This window comes from Haemaphysalis longicornis, unplaced genomic scaffold (assembly GCF_048455015.1).
Source record: "Haemaphysalis longicornis isolate Haplotype H1 unplaced genomic scaffold, Haemaphysalis longicornis Haplotype H1 scaffold_6, whole genome shotgun sequence".
NCBI lineage: Eukaryota > Metazoa > Arthropoda > Arachnida > Ixodida > Ixodidae > Haemaphysalis > Haemaphysalis longicornis.
This window is the reverse complement of record NW_027526407.1, coordinates 206487232-206509510: the sequence shown is the minus strand read 5'-3', so window position 1 is coordinate 206509510 and position 22279 is coordinate 206487232. Positions and strand designations below refer to the sequence as shown.

Below are 22279 nucleotides of genomic sequence, written 5' to 3'. Positions count from 1 at the left end.
TGCTTTGGGCCGGTGGAGAGGAAGCAGTGGATGCAGCGGCATCCCCAACAGATGTTGTTGCCACCACAGCCGCTGCTGGGTGAGCGAGCGGTGCAGAGGCTGGTTGGGCTGCCTGGGGCAACCCTGGGAGGGGCGGGGGCGGGACCAAGTCCGACTCGCGGTACTGGGTCCCCGCCGAAACCAGACGCCGCTCCGCCCCCCGGCGAGCCGCGTCGGCGTACCTCCCCAGGGGGAAAGAGGCGAACCTCTTTCGCGCCTCTGGGAAGGTGATGTTCTCAGTTACCTTCACATTAATAATCGCCTTCTCCTGCTTAAACTTCTCGCACGTTCGAGAGTAGGCGGCATGGGGTCCCTGGCAGTTGGCGCAGGTGAGGGTTGACGATGGACAATTATCAGATGGATGATCATGCTGAGCGCATTTTGCGCAGGTCAGACGACCACGGCAGGAGTTGGTTCCGTGCCCGAACCGCTGGCACTTAAAGCAGCGGCGCGGGTTTGGAATGTAGGGCCGGACATTACAATGTACAAAACCTGAATTGACGTACTCTGGGAGTGTGGACCGGTCAAAAGTAAGGATAATGTGCTTGGTCGAAACTACTTTGTCATCCCTCCTCATAGTTATGCGCCTCACAGCTGTCACGCCGTGATTTCTCAGGCCCTCCAGTAGGTCAGCATCTGTCTCATTCATCAGGTCTAGTTCAGAGATGACACCTTGAGTACTGTTCAGGCTCCGGTGGGGTGTCACCCTGATTTCAAGATTGGCTATGCGAGTTTGTTCAAGGAGGATCTTTGCATGCTGTTGGTTGTGTACTTCACCCAGGATTTCTCCAGTTCTTTGTTTTTTGGCCTTATATTTGCCACCAATGATGCCCTCCAGAAATTTCGATATTAGGAACACGGACTGTGATGCAAGAGGCTTTTCTTGGTCACTGGATTCCAACACCAAAAAACGGGGGTAGTTATCGGGCTTTGGAAGACTGAGGGTTGGGAGTGCCGGAAATGAACCTTCGGTGCGGCCCCTTTTCAGGGGCCCATCATGTTTGGGGGGGGGGGATTTACGATTTGCCATATGGCATGTAAAAGAAGCAGGGGACGGGGGTACTTTCTTCTCAAACCTTACCCTGATAGCCTGAGAGGTCCCGGAGCTCCCTGCCTGGTAAACAGACAGGGAGCCCATCCGCCGGAGCTTGACCTGGGCTCCGACGGCCACCGTTTGAGGCTTCTACCCTTCACCTTTAAACACATCACCACGGTAGGTTGCAGTTTATGTTGGGGGCTAGGGGTCCGCGGTGTTGCCAACACCGTCACCATGAATACTCAAGGTGCCCCGTGCGGGGCGTTTACAGCAATCGTACAGTGAGTAAGTTATTGCTTGTCAAACAGCACAAACTACCACTACAACTTAAAGCGGAAGTTAGTCAGGGATGAGCTTTTGCTTGTCAGTTTTATCTCTCCAGCAGTGATGGCAATTGCAGCTGAGTGTTTTATGTCGGTACAAAAATAAATTACCTTTTTGTATGTATATATAAAGGTGTGTGATTATCACCTTTGCATCTGTGAATTGGATACAACAAGTTTAACTTGGCTCTGAATTGAATAAAATATTTTTGATTATGAACAGTAAAAATTGGTTTCAAATTGAATATTTTAAAACCACACTATCTTTGCTTTCGTGTTTACAGATTGTATAAAGCATAACTACATTAAAAAAGACAGCTTAGGCAGTCAGAACTAGACACACCTCTGTTCAGGTTCTAGTGCTTGATATGCAACAAATGTAATGCAACAGAGAAAAAAATAAAGGTGTGCAAAGCAATGAAACAAGATATTTCCATACATTGCCGTGGAGAAATGTAGGTTCTTCAAAATACAGTGAACACAGTAATATGTTCAAGTATATTTAATTATTGGCAGCAGTCTTTCCCCGCCCCAATAATTGAAAGGAGGCTGGGCATGCTACTTGCTATAAGACCTCACCAACAAGCCAGATATGATGGTTGATTTCTCACTCGTACCATAAAATTCACAAGAAACCTATTTTTGGATTGTAAATTTTGCCCTCGTAGTGTTGCACTTGACCGAATATACACCACAGTTAGCGAACACGTGTTTGGTGCAAGACTTCTACATCGGGCTATTGGCATGGCCTCGGTGTCATGCGGAAAAGCCAACCCGTAAGGTCTTACCATGTAGTAAAGCTTGAAAGTTTGCAAGCCTTGTGGAAGAGCAAACATTCATTGCTCTACTATTTGTAAATTTCAAATATTTGAAACAGCGCTGCAAATCGAATGTCAAAAACTATTCGCAAAGTATTCTAAGTTGCGAATGTTCACACACCTTCAAATATACTGCCTGGTCACTTCAGTATAAGTGTAATAAATTTATACAAATAACTTCAATAATGAAAGTTGAAAATGGTGTAAGGTGTTCATTATGTAAGTTCGGCACATTTATTTGAAATCATTGATAAGCGTTAGGTGCAGTTGATTGAATGGTTAACCCCCCTGCCTTCCCTGTACTATCTCCTTCCTTTACAGGATGGGCACTCACAGGGGCACGTGGTGGGTAGTATGTGTGGGTTTGTAGTCCACTGTACAACGGCTTTGGACTTAGAGGTCAGTGAGGGAATCTGGTGGGTTCTTTCTTCTTTCTACGAATCCCTCAGTAGTAAATTTGTGGAAAGCAGTGTGCGGCCTCATTACCTTGTAGTTTAATAACGCATGATATCCAGATGAGGTAGATGATCGCTAGCTTTTGTATGCGTCGTAGTGTATTTGAGGTGTGATGCAGCCTTTTTGATAGAGGCGAGATGCTTACTGTGAGGCATAGTGGAATATGTCATGGCTTTGCTTACATCTGTTTTTTTAAGGTTGTGGAGGTGGTAGTGGTGAGTGTGGCAAGTGTCAAGGGTTTTTTATGAGTCATTATTGGCAGACGTCCCAGGCTTTGTGCGTAAATATGCATTGCAGTGAACTGAATGCAGCGAATGCATATGCAGTGAACTGAATGAAGGTCGATATGCAGGATAGCTCGGAGTTCATCGTGCACATTTTGGTTAAATGTTAAGCATGACTCAAGGAAAGGACAGAAACAGGCAAGATGCGCACTATTAGCACAACTTGATTTTCTGAGAGCAATTACAAAGCAACCAAAAAGCCCATGTGGCACTGGTTTAAAACCCCGTATAAAAATTAATTACAGCTGGTGCACACTTTACACTAATCATTCAGTATTCTATAATGCATCTGTCTCCCATCTTTATCACATAGGCCTTACAGATTTCTCGTTCATGTTTTGTGCCATACAACTTCAGCACTCTCGTCATATCAAATTCTGGCATGCAGCCGCCTGGCGTGCTTTGAGTCATGGAGTGAAGCACCGAATTGATCTCTGTTCCAGTCGGAAGCAATGCGGCATGCTCCCACCACCGCCTGTTAGAGCAGTTCCTTGTCTGTCCTATGTACCATCAAGATACATTAAAACACGAACAAGAATTAAAGCATGTGATATTCAGTGCATGCTGTGCATCATGGTGACGGGCGGTGTAGCCGCGGTGGGAACAAGTCACAAGAATTCGTGTCCAACATTTCTATGGAAATAGCATCTGAGAATGTTAATTGCCGCATTTGGTGCGGGGTCCCGCTAGGGTTATCAAACTTTGTTGCTGTGTAGGATCAAGCGGCACACGACAAAGGCTGATAAAGGAAGCACAAAAAGGCACCAACTATTGCGGTTGGCAAAATCAATATTTTCGGACACCGAACAGTGCTCTGTCAACACCCACGTACACGTTGGCCCAACTGGAAGTACACAATAGTTTAGATGAACTGCACTAAGCTTATCGTCACTCCCAAACCCTCAATCACACACCAAACGACACACCGTAGCGCTCCTTGGATATCCACTACCACGCCAAGGACAGCTACAACGTGCCCGCCCCCACATCCACCAATACATTTGTCCAGCTCCCATACCGCGAAATACGCAGCCCATTACAACAAAGCACGCCACAAAAGATGGGTCGATGCGGTTACCAATCTCGAAGCAGTAGGGAACCCTACGATGCGCTTTAGGATGCCGCATGCTACAGCAGAACTCCCTCCCCGCCTCCCAAGTCACGGTGATGAACCACCAGGGAACCCAACTCACAACTGCCACAATATGCACCACATCTACAAACACTACTGAAGAAATTGCCATTGATCTAGCAGCCACATCAAACTGCGAATCAGCACAGTCATCACGGACTTGAACGTCACACGCCACAACTACTAGCTGGGCCACATATCACCCTTTGACATCAAAATTCTCGAATGGGCCATGCAGACAAACTACAAATTTGTTTTATTCGAAAGATGTTGTGCTTGATAGTGCCCCTGTGCTTGTCCAACAACAGATGATGCTTTATTCACTGAGAAACCATGATAAATTTGAGTAAAACTTTGATTCTGCCATCAAATAGTTTGTTTTATGACATCTGCGATGATGTAACAAAGACGTCTTCAAGAGTACGGTAGTGCACTGTTTACTCTGCAGCATACTGTGGGACATCGTCTTTACTGTTAGTCCTCCTGGATGGCACAACCACACTGCGCAGGGCTGCTGTCTGCCGTTACTTCGTTTCTAACTGTATTTTCACTTGGCTTGTTTTTCTTATGGTAGGTAGTGATCGTTTCATGAAACATGGGGTATGTTCAACAAACCGGGTCACACAAGTCAATGTCGCATACACCAACTGGCCTGTGTTATCTGAGACAACCCCAAAGCGCAGAACTGCTGGGCAGCTATAACAAGAATACTGCGGGCAGTACCAACAACAGTACACAGCGGTCCTTCGTGTAGTTCTGTAACTTAAAATGTTCACCCCACCAATCTTACTGCTATAAAATGAATATCCATTGCATTTACGCGAAAACAGCTTGCACTGGACGCTTATAAGCTTTGCCTAGGTTGTGTTTGCCTTTCCCCGGCTCAGCCAATCGCACTGCTGTGCATATTACGTCGTATCTAGTGTGGGAAATGAGCTAGTGAGTCACATAACCATTTCCTTTTCCCATGATTAAACAGCTTATTTGAGCAAGTATACGTTAAAAGTGTTGTCGGTATGATTCTAACGAGGCGAGCTTTCGAATAAATCACTCTTGTGTTTTCTCTCTATAGCCCATTTAAGATTACCCCGCAGCTACCCAACATCTATACAGTTTGGACCACTGGACACGAGTGATTGATTGATTGTAGGGTTTAACGCGCCGACGCAACGCAGGCGATGAGGCGCGCTGTAGTGGAGGGCTCCGGATTAATTTTGACCGCCTGGGGATCTTTATCGTGCGCCGAAATCTCGTACACACGGGCGTTTTTGCTTTTCGCCTCCATCAGAAAAGCGGCCGCCGTGGCCGGGTATCGAACCCGCGAACTCGTGCTCAGCAGCGCAACGCCATAGCCACTGAGCCACCGCGGCGGGTACTGGACACGAGTCCATCAATGGAAATGAAACAGTGTCTGCCCAAGTACACACCCTCCGGGCCATCTTCGAAGAAAGTCTAGACCAGGAGAAGACCCCCCCAGTTATGTTTGGGGTTTGCTTCGCCAAATTCATAAGACAGGAAGGCAATGTTTTTTTTCTTTTCTTTTCGTAGAGGCTCGGACTGAGTGTCAACAAGCCGGCCTAGAGGGGCCAAGGGGCGCGACTCGCCGCAGATGGAAGGACTTTCTTCGAGTGCATTTTGTTGTCTTTCTTTCGGGGCGACGGAAACCGCGTAGCACTTCGGCGGCAACTACGAATAGGTTGGCCCTCATTCTCGGAAGTAAGCGAGGGGCGGGGGCCGTGTGGTCTCGCACCGGGCGCGTTGGGTGTCCAGGCGGCGGCTCGGGACCGGTAGCGGTAGTGCAGCGGCCGGGTCATAAATCGCTGGGTGAACTTGTCACGAAAACGCGGAATGTCAAAGCGCCGGCAGCGCCGGCGACGGCTTTCTTTCAAACTGTAAGACGCTCTGTTTTGTTTTACACTGGGAAACTCGGGGATGACCCGAAAGAAGCGTCAACTGGACATAAATTCTCAGAACCGTTGGCCCCGGAAACGGGCATGGTGTGGCAGCGGCACCTTTGGTAAACAGGCGGCGACACGCCGCAGGCGTTTGTTGCCCTGTGGGGTTTTGGGAGTGTAGGCCTTGTCGGGCCCTTTGAGGCCACTTCCGAAGTCGGTGCAACAACGCGTCAGGCTTGGTGAGTTTGTTTTTCGTCGCGCGGCTTCTGGTGCGAATCGTTTCGGAGTATTGGCAACTAGCTTGCGTGGGAATGGGAAAGGAGTTTGGGACAAGAGGTGGGCCAATTGCTTAATTATGAGCTCCGCCTGTGGCGGCTGTGTGGACTATGGACGGACAGATATTTGCATTATGTGCCCTTCTCTGTCTGTTTGGTTCCGCCTTCCATGGAGGCGTGTTTTTTTAATAAAACCAAGGTGTTTGTGGTAGAAGGGAGGGGAGAGCCCCGCTTGATGCGGGCTCGTCTCGAGCTCTCCTCGAACAATGGTACTTCGATGTCTGTTGTAACTTAGCTGTAAATATTGTAATAAAGTGTACATTTTGTGGAGTAGACCGTCGTCAGCTATGTGCCTTCGATCCGCGAAACATCTTCAACGTCATCAACCGATCGACCGATCTCAGCCATCCATCGAGATTTCAAGTGGTGCCGTGACCAGGATGGATTGAGAGGCTTCCGGCGGACGACGGAGAGGCTGCTCCACGGCTTGGGCAACATTCCAGTGAGAGGCCCCAGGGAGCAGAAGCTCCGAGCTGCAGCGGCGAGAACCGGGGTGACATCTCCGTGACAGACTCCGAGGGAGCAGAAGCTCCAGGCTGCAGCGACAAGGACGACGCCCAGGACGCGGTAGGGCTGCTCTCACTGAGTCAGCACCCGGATCAGCACCTGAGTCAGCACCCGCCCTCGATGAGCACTTCACTCTCTGTACGAGGGCGCAGCAGACCCCTTTCTTCTCACCCATCTGGCAACAGGCGCTGCACGACCCGGAGGTATGATGACCGGAGGCATCATGATGTCGCGAAAGCCGTCTTCGCCGTCCTGGGGTCGACCACCCGAGCCTGCCGTCGACCGAGTGCCCCCTCCCCTCACTACACTCATCGACGAGGAACATCCCGTCGTCTACACAATGACGCGTCGACGACCCGTGCCGCTGCTGCAGGAGATAATCCGCTTTCGGCGGCACTCTCGGCCACCCAAGCGCCACCGAATGCCGCCTTAATGACCGGAAACGTTCCGAAGAGGTGGTGACAAATGCGCCTCACTTTTGGCGGCAGGCTTGAGGTTCCCGTCTGCTTCTTTGGGGACGTGCCGCGCATCGTTCTCCTGCACTATGCGATGTGGCTGATGACTCTGGAAAGGCCGTAGTTCAACGAGCCGCCAACGCCAGAATACCAGATGAGATCCCAGACGTCCTCCCGACGCTTCAACATGGGTGGTCCGATGGGCTTCGACCTTAGGCAGATTGCCGCACCGGAGTCAACCCGACCTTCACGTGTGCGAGAGGGAAACGTGCCCTCTCTGTGTGAGAGTGTGGGCGAGAGTATGAGCGCCATAGATTTTTCTGATGGGTGCGTTCTTAATAACAGCTGGAGAAAGTGGATGGAACTACGGCACTGCCTGTTCACGCTGGTCAAGAATGTAAATGCTTTTACATAAAGTTTTCTTTCTCCCTCAACTTGGCCCTCATGAGTGCTCCGGCACGACACCAACCGCGGTCCACTTCGTCCATGCTACCCCGGTTCGCAACATTGACCACCCAGGCCCTGGCAATCGTGGCGGCCTTCTGGCCCGCCCCTCCCCCTTCCCCTGATCCTTGAGCTTAAACAACGTTGTTCTCTCTCTCTCTCTCTCTCTCTCTCTCTCTCTCTCCCTCCGGGCCCCCGCCAAGCAAAATATGCGACACGGTGCGACACAGGGTGCCACCGGCTCAAATTTAGTGGCGAGGTCCTTTGCAGCGGAGGCCAAGACGCACCACCGTTCAGACGGCATTTGGGCCGGAATATATCGCGTGTTTGCCCTCTTGTGTGTGGTGTTCTCTGCGTTAGTCATTATGAGCACAAAAAAGAAGCGACAAGGTTCAACACTGATGAACTACTTCAACAAGATTCCGAAGGTAAGCTTTCTAGATTTGTGCAATTTCCCTTAAGTGCGAGAACGTAATGGAACGCGTATACAATGCATCGGCATTTCGTATGCCGAGTTTACTTCCGGAATTAACAGAAAGTTAAGGTTTTAGACGTATAATTTGAGGAGGACTTGAGCAGCTTACTTGTTACTTACGAACGGTAATATTTTTAAGCATGCAGTGCCTGGGCGGTCGCACGAAGAGGACGAGACGGGTGCCAATCCGACAGCTGCGGTAGTCCACGACGAGAAAGTCGCTGGATCGTCGTCTTTCGAAAGACTTCCTGTGAAGCTGAATGAACCGCATAAGGAAAATGATATTGGAATATACGTAGGCTGCTCGACCCTTCCCGAAGACACAAAAGAACGTGTCTGCACGAGCACAAGGACACCTTGTTCTAAACACGATTTCGAGGTTTCCGTGTCAAAGGACGGGAAAAGACGAAAATTCTAGTTGAACTGGTTGCAACGTTTCCAGTGGTTCGCTTACTAAGACGTTCAAAAAGGCGCCTTCTGCAAGGTCTGCGTAATATTTTCCATGAAATCCGGAACAGGAAAAGGTTCCCATGAAACTGCACGGAGCCTCGTGACTTCACCCTTCACAAGTGGAAAAATGCCCTTGAAGTATTCGAAAACCACGCAAAAACAGAGTACCACAGAGACGCAACGATCGCTGCGCACTCATTTTTGGAAGGGGCTCAAGGAAAAATGGACAACATTTGTCTGCTGCTGAACAAGCAAGCAAAGATCGAATGAGAAAAAAACAAGTCAAGGCGGCATACAGTCATTGAAACGGTACTTTTTTGTGGCCGACAAGAAATCGCCCTTAGGGGAGACAGATATTCTGGCAGACTTGCCCTATAGAACCCGCAAAAAACGATGGGAACATTAGAGCACTGATACGCTACAGGGCGAGGGGGGGGGGAGGCTATGAGGTTCTTGCTGAGCTCATAAACACGTCTGGTAGAAATGCCCTCTACACAAGCCCGACGATTCAAAATGAGCTGATTGCGATAATCGGCAAGCAAATTCAAGATGGAATCGTTCAAGCCGTGAACAAGTCTGGATTTTTCTCCGTTCTCGCCGCCGATGGCACAACTGATGGGACACAAACTGAACAGTTCTCCCTGTGCGTACGGTATGTGGAGCTTGAAACTATGGAGATCAAAGAAGATTTTCTCGCTTTCGTACCAGTTTCAGATCTCAGTGGACCAGGTCTGGCGGAAACGTTGAAAACAGAGCTTGTTCGTCTCGGTTTAGACCTTCATAGCATGAGAGGTCAAGGCTATGATGGAGCCGCCGTCATGAGTGGCTTATTTCATGGAGTGCAGGCCCTGATTCGCGAAGTGTATCCTTTAGCAGTGTGCACGCACTGCTCTTCACATTCGCTAAAACTTTGTTTGAACGATGCATCTAAGGTAAGCGACATCCGAAACACTTTCGCAACGATTGGGGAAGTTTGCACATATTTCAGAAGCTCCTCGAAAAGAACCGATGTTCTCAAGAAGCACCTCGAGTCTTCTTCGCGCACATTTTCACGTCTTCATAAGTACTGCGAGACTAGGTGGGTTGAGCGGCACGAAGCCGTGATTCTCTTCAGTGAAGCGCTGCCTGACATTGTCGAGTCGCTGGAAGTCCTTATGGAAAGTGAAACAGGGAGAAATGCGACTGCTTCCGCACTTCACACTCGTCTGTGCAGCTTCAACTTTCTCGTCTCCCTCGCAGTGAGCGAAAGGTCTTTGAGTCTTACGCTTCGTTTGTCGCAGTACCTGGAAGGCAATTTCGTCGACATGAGCGTAGCCCTTGATCATATAGACTTGGTGCTGAAACTGCTTAGTGACATCAGAAAAAACGCCAATGATCAGTTCAAGGAGATTTTTGATTCATGTGAAGCAACGGCGAGAGGATTCGGCGTTCAGCCAGAGATTTCCAGAAAAATCGGTTCGCAGAAGTACAGAGAAAACCATACTTCCTGTTCTCCTGGAGAATATTACAGACGGACTTGTTTTATACCGTATTTGGATGATGTGCAGTCTGCATTGAACGAGCGCTTCACTGCTCACAGGGTTATGTTGAAGTGTCTTCAACTCGTGCTACCGAATTACACCGCCGAGAGCAGCTTTGAGTCGTTACAACCGGCAGTAGAATTCTACATGGCGGACACGGAACCAAAAATCTTCGGAGTGATCAAGGCGGAGTGGGAAATATGGAAGCAGAAGTGGCAAGCCACACCTTCACAAGCGCTGCCAAGGTATGCGACCGAGGCCATGAAGCAGTGAAACACCAGCCTGTTTCCAAATATCAGTACTTTCCTCAGGATACTTGCTACACTTCCTGTCACCACAGCAGCAGCTGAGAGAAGCTTTTCGACGTTGAAGCGCCTTAAGACCTACCTTCGCAACAGCTCTGTTGAGGAACGGTTGAACGGGTTGGCTTTGATGTCGCTCTACAGGGAGTCCATGGACGTGAGCAATGTAATTGCAACGTTTACGATGAAGGCACGAAGACTTGTGTTTTAGGCTCGCGATCTTAAGGCGCCAGTGCGGAGGATCACCTCATAGCATTCAAACCAACACGTCAGCTGAAGCTCTCGAGCGTGCTTCGATAAAAGGAAATCTGTCGCCGTCCGCCCACCACACTCCGGAGTGTAGAGGCGGTACGTCTTTGTCGACCCCAGACTTATTAACGACTCTCACCAGCACTGTTGCACCTCATTAACTCGCGCTGATACATGACCCCACCGTGCCCATCATGCCCTGCAAGAGGCGCTACCGAGCATCTCCAGTGGAGTTGCCATGCTTTTGCAGCGCTCCGTGACGCATCACTTCAGTCCCTCGGCGGACATCGACCTCGCACTTTCCGAGAGTGGATCGATCCGCGATCGCACATCGGCCCATCGTACACACTTCGGCTCTGGCAGGCATTTCTTCAGTGCTTTAAGGAAGAACAAGGACCAGGCCAGTTCTTCGCAGAGCCGGGCTCCAGACCGCCCCACCTCAAAGAAGTGGACACCGGTTCCCGTTTTCCTCCACCTCAACCCACTTTATTTCTGCCGCAGTGGTTTTAACCTGTTATATTCAGAAATAAAAACGTAAAAGAAATATTTCTGCTATTCGTCATTTTATTGTTTGGCCTGAGTAACGTAGTTTTATTTTTATAAGCGGAATTTGTTGAGACATATTGTCTGTATGAAAATATTGTACTATTTGGAAGATTACTTTCAAACTAAAGATAGAAAAGAGCGGATAGCCCTTAAAAACTCAAATAATTTACATACTCCGATTTTTACCAAAAATAATCACTGAAAATGGGTACTTCTCCAAATAGTCAAGGCCTACAGCGAGTCGCCCCCCCCCCCAACGAAAAAAGGGCCTGGTGTCAGGGTAGCTTGTATTTGCGTCACTTCTCTCGTGTCAAGCCTTCATCTTACATTATGGTGATTGTTTTCGGAGTTTCATTTGTAGCATTATATCCGTACTCAATTGAGTGAAAGGGGATGTGCGTAGTGTACTGAGATGAGGAAGTTGATGCTAGTATTTTATATGTGTGTTGCAGTATCCAGCCTTTGTTATACGCGCTGTAGCTGAGCTCTCGCGTGTTTGGTTATTGGTTCCGATACGCAGTTGGGTAGCGCTCACGGGCTGTTAGAGCACGTGCGTTTGATGAAAGGGTCGAGTGACTCCCATTAATGTGCTGGCTGGGGGTCATGGTGGGCCATGAAACGTACAAGTGGGGCCCCACCCTGTGCGTGTTTGGTGGTGTGAATGTCATGCAGTTTCAACTCTCGCAATGCACCGAAGTTAACCCCCAGACGGGTTGACCACTTATGAGTTCCTGTTGTACATTCGGAGAGTAGTGCGCGAGAATGCGAAGAGACGATGAACTATTCTTTTATATGTATTGTAACTGCTACAGGAGTAGCCACATGTTGTGCCTTTGGGTTTGTCGTGTGTCTGTTTCTCTCAATAAAGTGAGAGAACGATTTGAATGCATTGTATGGTATTGTAGGGTCTATTATTGCTTCGTTTGCTTTTTCAGAGTTCGCTTGTGTGTGCGAGGTATGAAGAGAAATCGGGTTTTGTTTCGATGTGCTGAATGCTTTCACCTTTTTGGAGGCTAGTGAGGAGTTTGTTGCGGGTGTTTTTTTAATTTGGTAGTGAGTGTCCGCCGGGACAGTTTGAAGTTTGCATTCGGTATGCAGTGTCTAATCTGGGAACTGATGCATGCAGCTTTTGTTGCATACACTGTTGTTCATGCTTTGTTTTGGTTCTTTCGTGGTTTACGGTGCGGTGGCCGACTGAAGAAGTTTATGTTGTGGGTACAACTAGTGTACCTACAACATTCTTGGTGTGGAGGAGTTAAGTTTGGGGGTTGCTTCGCCTAATTCATAATACTGGAAGGCAATGATTTTTTTCTTTCGTTTTCGTAGAGGCTCGGACTGAGTGTCAACTAGCCGGCCTAGAGGGGCCAAGGGGCGCGACTCGCCGCAGATGGAAGAACTTTCTTCAAACGCATTTTTTTGTCTTTCTTTCGGGGTGACGCAAACCGCTTAGCGCTTCGGCGGCAACTGCGAATCGGTTGGCCCTCATTCTCGCAAGTAAACGAGGGGCGGGGGCCGTGAGGTCTCGCACCGGGCCCGTTGGGTGTCCAGGCGGCGGCTCGGGACCGCTAGCGGCAGTGCAGCGGCCGGGTCATAAATCGCTGGGTGAACTCGTCACGAAGACACGGAATGTCAAAGCGCCGGCAGCGGCGGCGACGGCTTTCTTTCAAACTGTAAGACGCTCTGTTTTGTTTTCCAATGGGAAACTCGGGGATGACCGGAAAGAAGCGTCCACTGGACATAAATTCTCAGAACCGTTGGCCCCGGAAACGGGCATGGTGTGGCAGCGACACCTTTGGTAAACAGGCGGCGACACGCCGCAGGCGTTTGTTGCCCTGTGGGGTTTTGGGAGTGTAGGCCTTGTCGGGCCCTTTGAGGCCACTTCCGAAGTCGGTGCAACAACGCGTCAGGCTTGGTGAGTTTGTTTTTCGTCGCGCGGATTCTGGTGCGAATCGTTTCGGAGTATTGGCGGCTAGCTTGCGCGGGAATGGGAAAGGAGGTTTGGACAAGAGGTGGGCCCATTGCTTAATTATGAGCTACGCCTGTGGCGGCTGTGTGGCCTATGAACGGATAGGTATTTGCATTATGTGTCCTCTGTCTCTTTGGTTCCGCCTTCCATGGAGGCGTGGTTTTTTTTCATAAAACCAAGGTGTTTGTGGTAGATGGGAGGGGAGAGCCCCGCTTGATGCGGGCTCGTCTCGAGCTCTCCTCGAGCAATGGTACTTCGAGGTCTGTTGTAACTTAGCTGTAAATATTGTAATAAAGTGTAAATTTTGTGGAGTAGACCATCGTCAGCTATGTGCCTTCGATCAGCGAGACATCTTCGACGTCATCGACTGATCGACCGATCTCAGCCATCCATCGAGATTTCAACTTCCCCCACACACTCAATGGCTTTATGGACACCCCTCACACTTTGGACATGAGCATCAATAGTTACCTCCACCCCAATCCTACTTTTCCAGAGCCAAAGCGACCACACTTTGCCTGCCCCAGGCTAACTCCTACCACCCACCTAGCCGTGTATCCCAGCTAATATTACAGTACCTGCAACTTTTGCCACCAGCCCAGTATGTTGTACCTCCTGGTCTGGGAATGTCAACAATCCCCGTCCCTTACACCCAATCCCTGTCCGACGTACGAGCAGTGGGTAGGCCAGCTGTCCAGCCCGGACCTCTCGACCCAGCACAAGCTGATAGAGGGTGCACAAGCAGCCAGCTAGCACCACGGCATTCCAGACTAGCGCACGCCCCACACCAGGTTAGTGCTCTCTCATTAACCTGCACCAATGAATCCACAAATAAAGATGTTTATTCCCACTCTCTTCATACCAAAGTTGAACACTAACTCTCGAAAATTATTCCTACTTTGCATAAATAGCTCATCACAAGAATGTGTAGGATGTACTGACAACCACATGCTCCGTTGTTCTTATTTCAATGTATCTTGATAGTGCATTCACCCACATGTCAATGGAATTTTATGAAGGCCGTGTATACAGTGCCGTACGACGGTAATATTAGCACTCCACTATATCGACGTCCACCGGCCTGTTGTAGCAAAATTGCCGCGTCTGGCAGTACATCGCTCTAGATAACGTAAAGCTAGGCAACCTAACCTAAACATAACATAAGATAACCTAACGCTCAGAAAGAAATCATTTTAAATACGAAAAGTAACCTAAGGCATAAAAATTACACTTCAAATAAATAAGGAAAAAAAACAACGGAAGCAAGAGCCGGTCTCGAACCACCCACTTCGGGATCAAGAAGCTAAGACGGATGATCTACACTATGACGACAGACACTTCGGCCGGTGCTAGCCTAGTGTTAAACATTCGAATGTCGTCGGACGACACTCTAGCCATGCCTGCAACGATCAGCTAGAGTGCCGTCGGACGGCACTCTAGCCACTCGGTTTTATAAAATATGTTTGTTCTACACGCTACGAATGTAGTGGCGTGCTTTTCAGTGCACAGAGGAAGCGTAGGTACACATTCATTTACTGCACAGGACAAAGCACCAAGCTTTTCTGGTGCACTGAATAAATACCATGCATACGCTGGCATGCTCCACACTTTTCTTGATACGTTGCGAGATGCTGTGTAGTTACGGAAGGGCGGCAATTTTCTTGCACAACTTCTGTTGGCCTCTAAAACAATAAAATCGAAAGGACACTGCCACTGAACGATAGGCCAGCAGATTTGTGCTCAGGATGCAGGCATACCACCCGCAGAGCAGCAGCGGTAGTGTAGTAATGCGGAAAATGTTAAACGTTGGTTGCTTCAGCAACATACTTTTTCTTTTTGCACCATGACTTTTCACGTCACTGCGGGTCAGTGACAAAACAGAACTGGTCAAGCTTGCTTTGTGAAAAGAACAGGCATGAAGTTAAACAAAAAAAAAACACGCAAATTTAAAAACAAGCACTCGGAAAAAAAAATTTAGGAAGTGAATACCACTAGAGAGACTATGTGACTATCACAGCATTTGAACTGCGGCCAAATATATTGTGCTGGTGCACAAGAGCAGCCAAAAAGTTAATGCAAGTGGAACTGAGAAAAGTGCAACGGCAAGCAGAAAAATTGACAAGTTCAGTGCAAACAAGTCCATGTACACAGACAAAAAAAACAATGTGGTGTCTGCAACAACAACAAATAACGAAGTAAATTATTTAACCTTGCTCTCGGATATTTTTACACACGAACGAAATTATATCCAAGTTACACGTCAATTCGCCATCAACAGTGGCCAAAGTGAACACCACAAAACAATGTGGTGTTCAAAACTGTATTTTCTGTACGAGGACGTACGGAAACAGATATCTCCTGGGGAAGTTCTCTGTCGCCAGTGTAAAAAAAAAAAGGTGAGAAGCTGAAATAGCAATGAACAGATATTAGATGTGGCGTTGGACGACATAGTACGAGTGACGAACCAACGCCTTGTCTCAGAAGCGTCGTAGGAACGACGTCCGCCATCGCCTAATGGGAGCTGAACGTCATAGAGTTTTATTTATTTATTTATTTACAATACTGCCAGTCTCCAACGAGACCACAGCAGGTGGGCACTACAATATACAGTTACAAAGATCACTTAACACTGTAAGGATCGCAATGAGGTAAATATTACGTAAAAATAAAAATTAGCAACTTTAAAGATTACAAGCAGCAGTTATGCACACCATACACAAAGTGCTACAAGCGCAAGCAAATTTTTATGAAAAAAATAACAATGGTAGTTTAACATTATGCACTATATGCACAACTATACACACGAAGTACAAGTGCATGCTGGTTTGCTTGCCACAGGAAAGCAAAGACATATCAAGGACGCTAAGAGACGTTATTTTGAATTCTTGACAAAAAATCGCACAAGGACTGGGCATTAGTGGTGAAAGGGGTTAACAAATTCCATTCGTGGATGGCAACTGGAAAAAAGGAATATTTAAACGCATCATTGTTACATTTATATTCCAATAGAGTATTTGTATGCTTGTGGCAGGTAGCTCGTGTTTGCGAATATTCATCGTACTTCGAAACGTCTATTTTGTAATAATTATCTAAGAGTTGATAAAGGAGTTTTAAGCGTGCCTGCTTCGCCCGTGTTTCGAGCGTGGGAAGCCCTGAAACAGCTAGAAGGGTGGGTAGTGGGTGAATCAGCCAGTTTATTTTGTTATGTATGAATCTTATGGCCTGCCTTTGTACCTTTTCTATTTTCTTTATGTTAGTCATGGTATGAGGGAACCATACAGTATTTCCATATTCAAGGATTGGCCTAATGAATGTTTTGTAGGCTAGTAGTTTTGTAGAGGAGGAGGCCATATGGAGTGATCTGCGAATAAAAATAGTTTTTGCATGGCAGAAGAAGTAACATTATCAATGTGAGCGTCCCACCTTAGATCTGATGTTATTGTTAAGCCTAGATATTTATGCCTCTGTACATTCGTGAGAGCAGCACCATTTATGTTATAGCGAAAGTTAGAGGGTTCTTTTTTCCGTGTTATCGTCATGCATGCAGGTTTTTTTTTTACGTTGATTGTCATCGGCAAATGAGAGCACCATTCTGCAACGGTGTTAAGAGACTTGTTAAAGGAGAGGTGATCTTGTTCAGTGTTAATTTCTCTATAAATAATACAGTCATCTGAAAACAACTTTATTTTACAATCTATATTAGTAGTTATATCATTGATATCAACGAGAAGTAATAAGGGTCCAAGCACGGAGTTCTGGGGCACTTCTGATGTCACTGGTACTGTGTCTGATGAAAAATGATCGAAAATAATAAACTGGGGTCTATTAAACAAGAAATCTTGAACCCAAGCATTTAACTTAACAAGTTTACTTAACAAGTTTTTTTCAAGAAAAATTGCTCTAAACGAGACGAATCTTATCCAACCTGCTCTGATACGAAAAACAAGGCACACTGCTAAACATGCCCTAACCCCTATTTTTGCGAATACTAATTCATATAAGTATAGTTTCTTTCCTAGAACGGTGAGTGAATGGAATGACTTGCCACCAAATGTTGTCAATTCCAACAATTTTTTACAAGAGTTGGAACGCTTCTTTAGTGATCTGTAGAAACCGTAGTTTCGGCGGTGCATGCTATTTTGTGGTTATTATGGTGCTATTACATTTTATGCTGGTTTCTTTTTTCCATCTTGGTTTATTATGTTATGGTTTGTGCGTTTTGTGTTCTGCATTTTATCAAGTTTACGCTCTTATGCTCTCAGTGTTGGCGATAGTTCTGTTACCTGTTTTTGTTTTGGCATTATGTCTGCCCATTGTACTAGCGTACTTTTATACTTTTTGTGATACTTTTATACTTTATATACTTATACTTATACTTTTATACTTTTTGTGATACTTTTGTGACACTGTGATACTTTTTGAATTAATACTGTTTGTCATTGTTTATGTAATGCCCCTCCTGCCAGGGCCAAAGAATTGGCCTGCAGTATTCCTAAATAAATAAATAAATAAATAAATAAATAAATAAATAAATAAGTTTCTCCGTCTCCGATCAGGCTTCTTAATTTAGTTATTAGCTTTGTATGACAAACGCAATCAAATGCCTTGGATAGGTGGAGTAGGATTATGTCGGTTTGGCGGTGATTATTAATGCCTAGCACGAGGTCCTGTATTACTTCAGTTAACTGTGTTAGGGTGGATAAACCCTGGCGATAACCGTGCTGGTTATTGGACAGAATGCCTTCTTGTTCAAGAAAAACGGTTAAATGTTTTAGAATGATGCGCTCGAGTAGTTTACATGCTGTGCTGGTTAGCGATATTGGTCTAAAATTTGATTCAATGGATTTATCTCCTGATTTTGTGTATCGAAATAATTTTTGCTATTTTCCAATCTTCTGGTAGTTTGGATGTTGAGAGGGATTTCCGAAAAATAAGGCGCAGGTATCTGCTGCACCACTTCCCGTATCTTTAAAAAAATTGGTTTGGTATATTGTCCGGACCACAGGCTTTTTTAGTGTCGAGGCCAAGCAGAATATTAAGAACACCAGCGTCTGTGGTAACGAGTGGCTCAATAGTGGAACCACGCCGCGGATGTAAGTGCGGCATGTCACCATTATCTTTAGTGAAGAGAGAACGGAAAAATTGATTGTATCTGTTAGCTTTATTTTTTTTTTCGCTGGACGAAAGCTTAGTTGTGAGTGTGTGGTTTTGGCGGAAATGGTTCCAAAATCTATGTGGGTTGTTTTAAATGCGGAGCATTTCTTAGTCGCACGATGTCGCGCTTCGGCGTCGGCGCCGTCCACACGCTCACTGCGCATGCGCGTCGCGTCGAGGCGCAGGTGCGCGTCTCTCCCCTTACCCTCCTCGCTCTCAAAAACAGGTACGGCGGTGCGGGAGGAGCGCGTGTACCTCGTGCGCTCCGTCGCTCTCAACAACAGCTGCGGCGGTGCGTCCGTGCTGCGTCCGTGCGCGCATGCGTCGTAGCTACCCGTGCGCTGCGTCGCGCTCAACAGTAACGTCGGCAGGGCGTGTACACGTGATAACGGCGTGGTGGGTGCGTCGAAAGTTCGCGCGCTTGTGTACGGAAGTGTGCGCATGCGCGTCTCTCCCCCGTACTCCTCTCCCTCGAACGCGGGTGGTGTTGTATATAGCCGGCTGAGCGCGCGTTCGGAATTCAGTCAAGGGCGTCTTTGCTTGGCTTTCGCTTGACTTGACGCTTTGCTTGACTCGAGTATATGCGATGGAAGCAACGCATTCACCAGTTACGCAATCGCACGACCGCTCCTAAAAGACCCCTAGATAGTGCACTTTAGCGAACACAAACCAGTCATCCTCTCCGTCCAATACAACGACGGCACCAAGCAATAAAGACAGACATTAACTTTACACTCCCTGCCTTCGCTTCTCCTTCATTCAATAAATAAGAATAATAAAGACGAAATAACAATTAAGCATTCCCAAACCATACCCAATTACGCAACATTCACGCGATACCCCCCCTCCCCACTCTGCGACGCATTTACTCGAGTTCCCCCCGTGGGAAGATGCGGGCGGGTTTTTTTAAGAAGCTGGGCAGTACAGTGTTGAAATAATGGTTTTTCGCTTCTCTGGATTTCTGTTTGAAATTTTTTGCTGCAAGCGCTAGCCTAGGTGCGTTAGATGGGTTGGTGCCTGCTGCCTTGTTTGCCTTCCGAATCCTTTTGAGTTTGCGTTTTGCATGTATTACTTCACCTGTAATCCAAGGGTTATTTTTCTAGGTTTTTTTAACAGCACAGGAATAAAATTTGTTACACAGTGCGACACTATGGCTTTGAACCGCAACCTGACATCGTTTACATCCGACAAGGGATCTGAGGCCAATTCCGAAAACACTGGGAATTCATGAGCCAAGTAGGTTTGTATGGAAGCGTCATTCGCTTTGTCGAAATTGATTATGGTTTGCGCTGCCGTTTGCATCGGTATTGAGCAATCTAGTGGTAAAATACACATCGGTATTCCGTAATCTGATATTCCTTCTATTATTTCAACCTGCGTTTGTTCTAGAAGAAAGTTGTTACTCAGCAAGATTAAGTCGAGTACACTGCGACACTCGCCTTGCAACCTTGTGGGGCATTCCACAATCTGGCGCAGGTAAAACTTAGCATCATATCGACAAGTGCGTCTGAAGCCTTTGTCGTGTGCTGCATGTTAGCCCAGGTAAAGTCGGCAAGGTTGAAATCCCCCATAGAATAACCCGGCACTTTCGAGCATATTGTTGCAATTATTCTTGTATGGCGTTTATGCATTCGTGCCCTCATCCGGGGCTTCGATAGATGCAGCCAACAACTATACTTGTGCTTTTGGTATTAATTTTACAAAAAACTGCCTCAGCATCTGCTATTTCTTGAAGAATGATTAGTGGGATTGATTTCTTTATTACTAACGCCACGCCTCCACCATGTGACTGGCGGTCTTTCCTAACAAGTACATAACTTGGGGGAGCAACTTCATCACTCGAGATGGATGCCGATAACCACGTTTCGGTAACTGCCACTATATCGGGTTCTCGATCAAGTAGTAGGCTTTCAAATGGCTCTACCTTATTCAAGATACTGCGGGCGGTTATGTTCAATAACGTTAATTTTTCTTGCGCTGGCTTTGGCGCGTAGCGGGCCGGTTTCCTTCATTTTTTCTTTGTTCCACTTTTTCGTACTTCTCTATTTCTACTCTTTCGTTCTTTTCATCATCCCAGATGAACACACGGCTTTTAATGAACAGCTTATTATACGCTAACGACACTCTGTCTTTATTTTCGCGGTTTTGCTTAGCACTGTCCCAGAGTTTTTTTCTGGTTTCTCTGAGTTTTCGACAAAAATCCTCGCCTACCGAGAAATCTGTGCCCTTCAGTTTGAAGCCGTTTTTCAGTACCACAGTTTTTTCTCTTATATCAAGTAATTTAGGTATGACTGGCTTTGTCTTGTTCGGTCCAACTCTTCCTAAGTGATGAATGCGCTCAATGGCCACAGGTTAAAGTTCAAAAATTTTTGTAATTATTCCATCATTTACTACCTCTTCTAGGGTTTCACTAGTTTCTCCTTCCTGTTCTGGTATGGCATAAACGATTAGGTTTGATCTCCTGCTGCGGTTTTCCAAGTCGTCTATTCTTGCTTCAAGGCCCCTCATTACCCCCTTCATACAAGCCATTTCTTTATTGCACGCCGCGACTTCAGCCTCAAGTTTTGTAATTACGTCAAGCTTCTTGTCAATATCCGAGAGTCGCTTGTCTGTGATATCCTTAATATCTGCAGCGATTTCCGTCAGTTGTTTGGCAATCTTTTCGAGCTCCGGGCCGGGATTGCTTTCGATGTATCCACCCATTAAGAGTAGTTTCTTGAAATATGTCATGCATGATTCACACACAGCGCTATACTGCCATGGGCACGGCAACACCAGCAAGAAACGGTGACTTGTGCTTATGCATTTTTTCATATTTCTTTCTCACCTGAAAATTGTAGACGAACGGGCAATTTGTGAGCCGCATGTCGACGGTGCCACCGGGCCCAGTGACAGAGTGTTCCCTGAGGAACGCGTATATAGTCCCGAACAGCGCAGACGCTGGGTGGCGCTCTAGAGCGGATGGGTGGATGCATGTGCCGGTAAGCTGATGCAGCCGATAGTCGAGGAAGATCCGTGTCGGCAGCGTCGGCACGTGGTCGCTCTTTGCACGTTGGTCCAGTGCAGTCGCAGTCGCCCCGGTTGTTCCGATGCTCACATTGCCTGCGTTGAGCAGCTGCACGCCTGAAAAATGCAGACGATCCTGAAAAATCTAGACGAACGGGCAATTTATGAGCCGCATGTCAACGGTGCCACCATGCCCAGTGACAGAGGGTTCGCTCTACAATCTCTATGCTGAACGTCATCTAACAAGGTTTATATAGGCACGTATTGCACAGTAGGCAGTAAAGGCTGCGGAGGGCGTCTTTCGATGTGTGCTTCACCTCTCAAGGGGCATACATTTGCGCGACGAGGTGCATTATGCGTACAGAGAGGAGCACATTACCAACTCGTCAGGAAAGCAACCCTCTGGAGACCAACGAAACTAACTTGGATAATTAAACTTTTAATTTCTGCGCGCCAAGAGCCCTCCGCAATTATTTACCAAGAATATGCAGCACGACCATGACCTCGCGGAGGTTATGACAGCACCTAGTGAGTACAAGACACGAGCTTCGACGAACCAAAGCGACGAGCAGGAGTCAGCTTTGTAGGTCGCAATAGTGTTGTTTGTTTTGTTATTTCTTCGTCAACGACCGTGTGGTGCGCGACATTGGTTTCACGCGAACGATCGTTTGTGGTTGGCCACTATAGAAGTGCCGTTTAAAGTAGAAGGCATGCGCGCACTCGCACGTAGGCGACGAATAGCCCGCAGAAGTTCGTCGGGAGCGCACTCGTCACTCGCAAATCGAGGCGCCAGAACTGATGCAGAACGCCCGGTCACCGTCGTAACGTACTACGCTTGAATTACGCGGCCGTACACACGCTGCACAACACCGTAAGTGCTTTTCGGA

The 22279-nt window shown here is 47.3% G+C and overlaps 1 pseudogene; it reads right to left on the bottom strand.

The window, feature by feature from the left end:
* The window catches only part of LOC144143448 (uncharacterized), a 399983-nt pseudogene extending 378498 nt beyond the window's left edge, over positions 1-21485 (bottom strand).
* Positions 21486-22279: the final 794 nt, after the last annotated feature.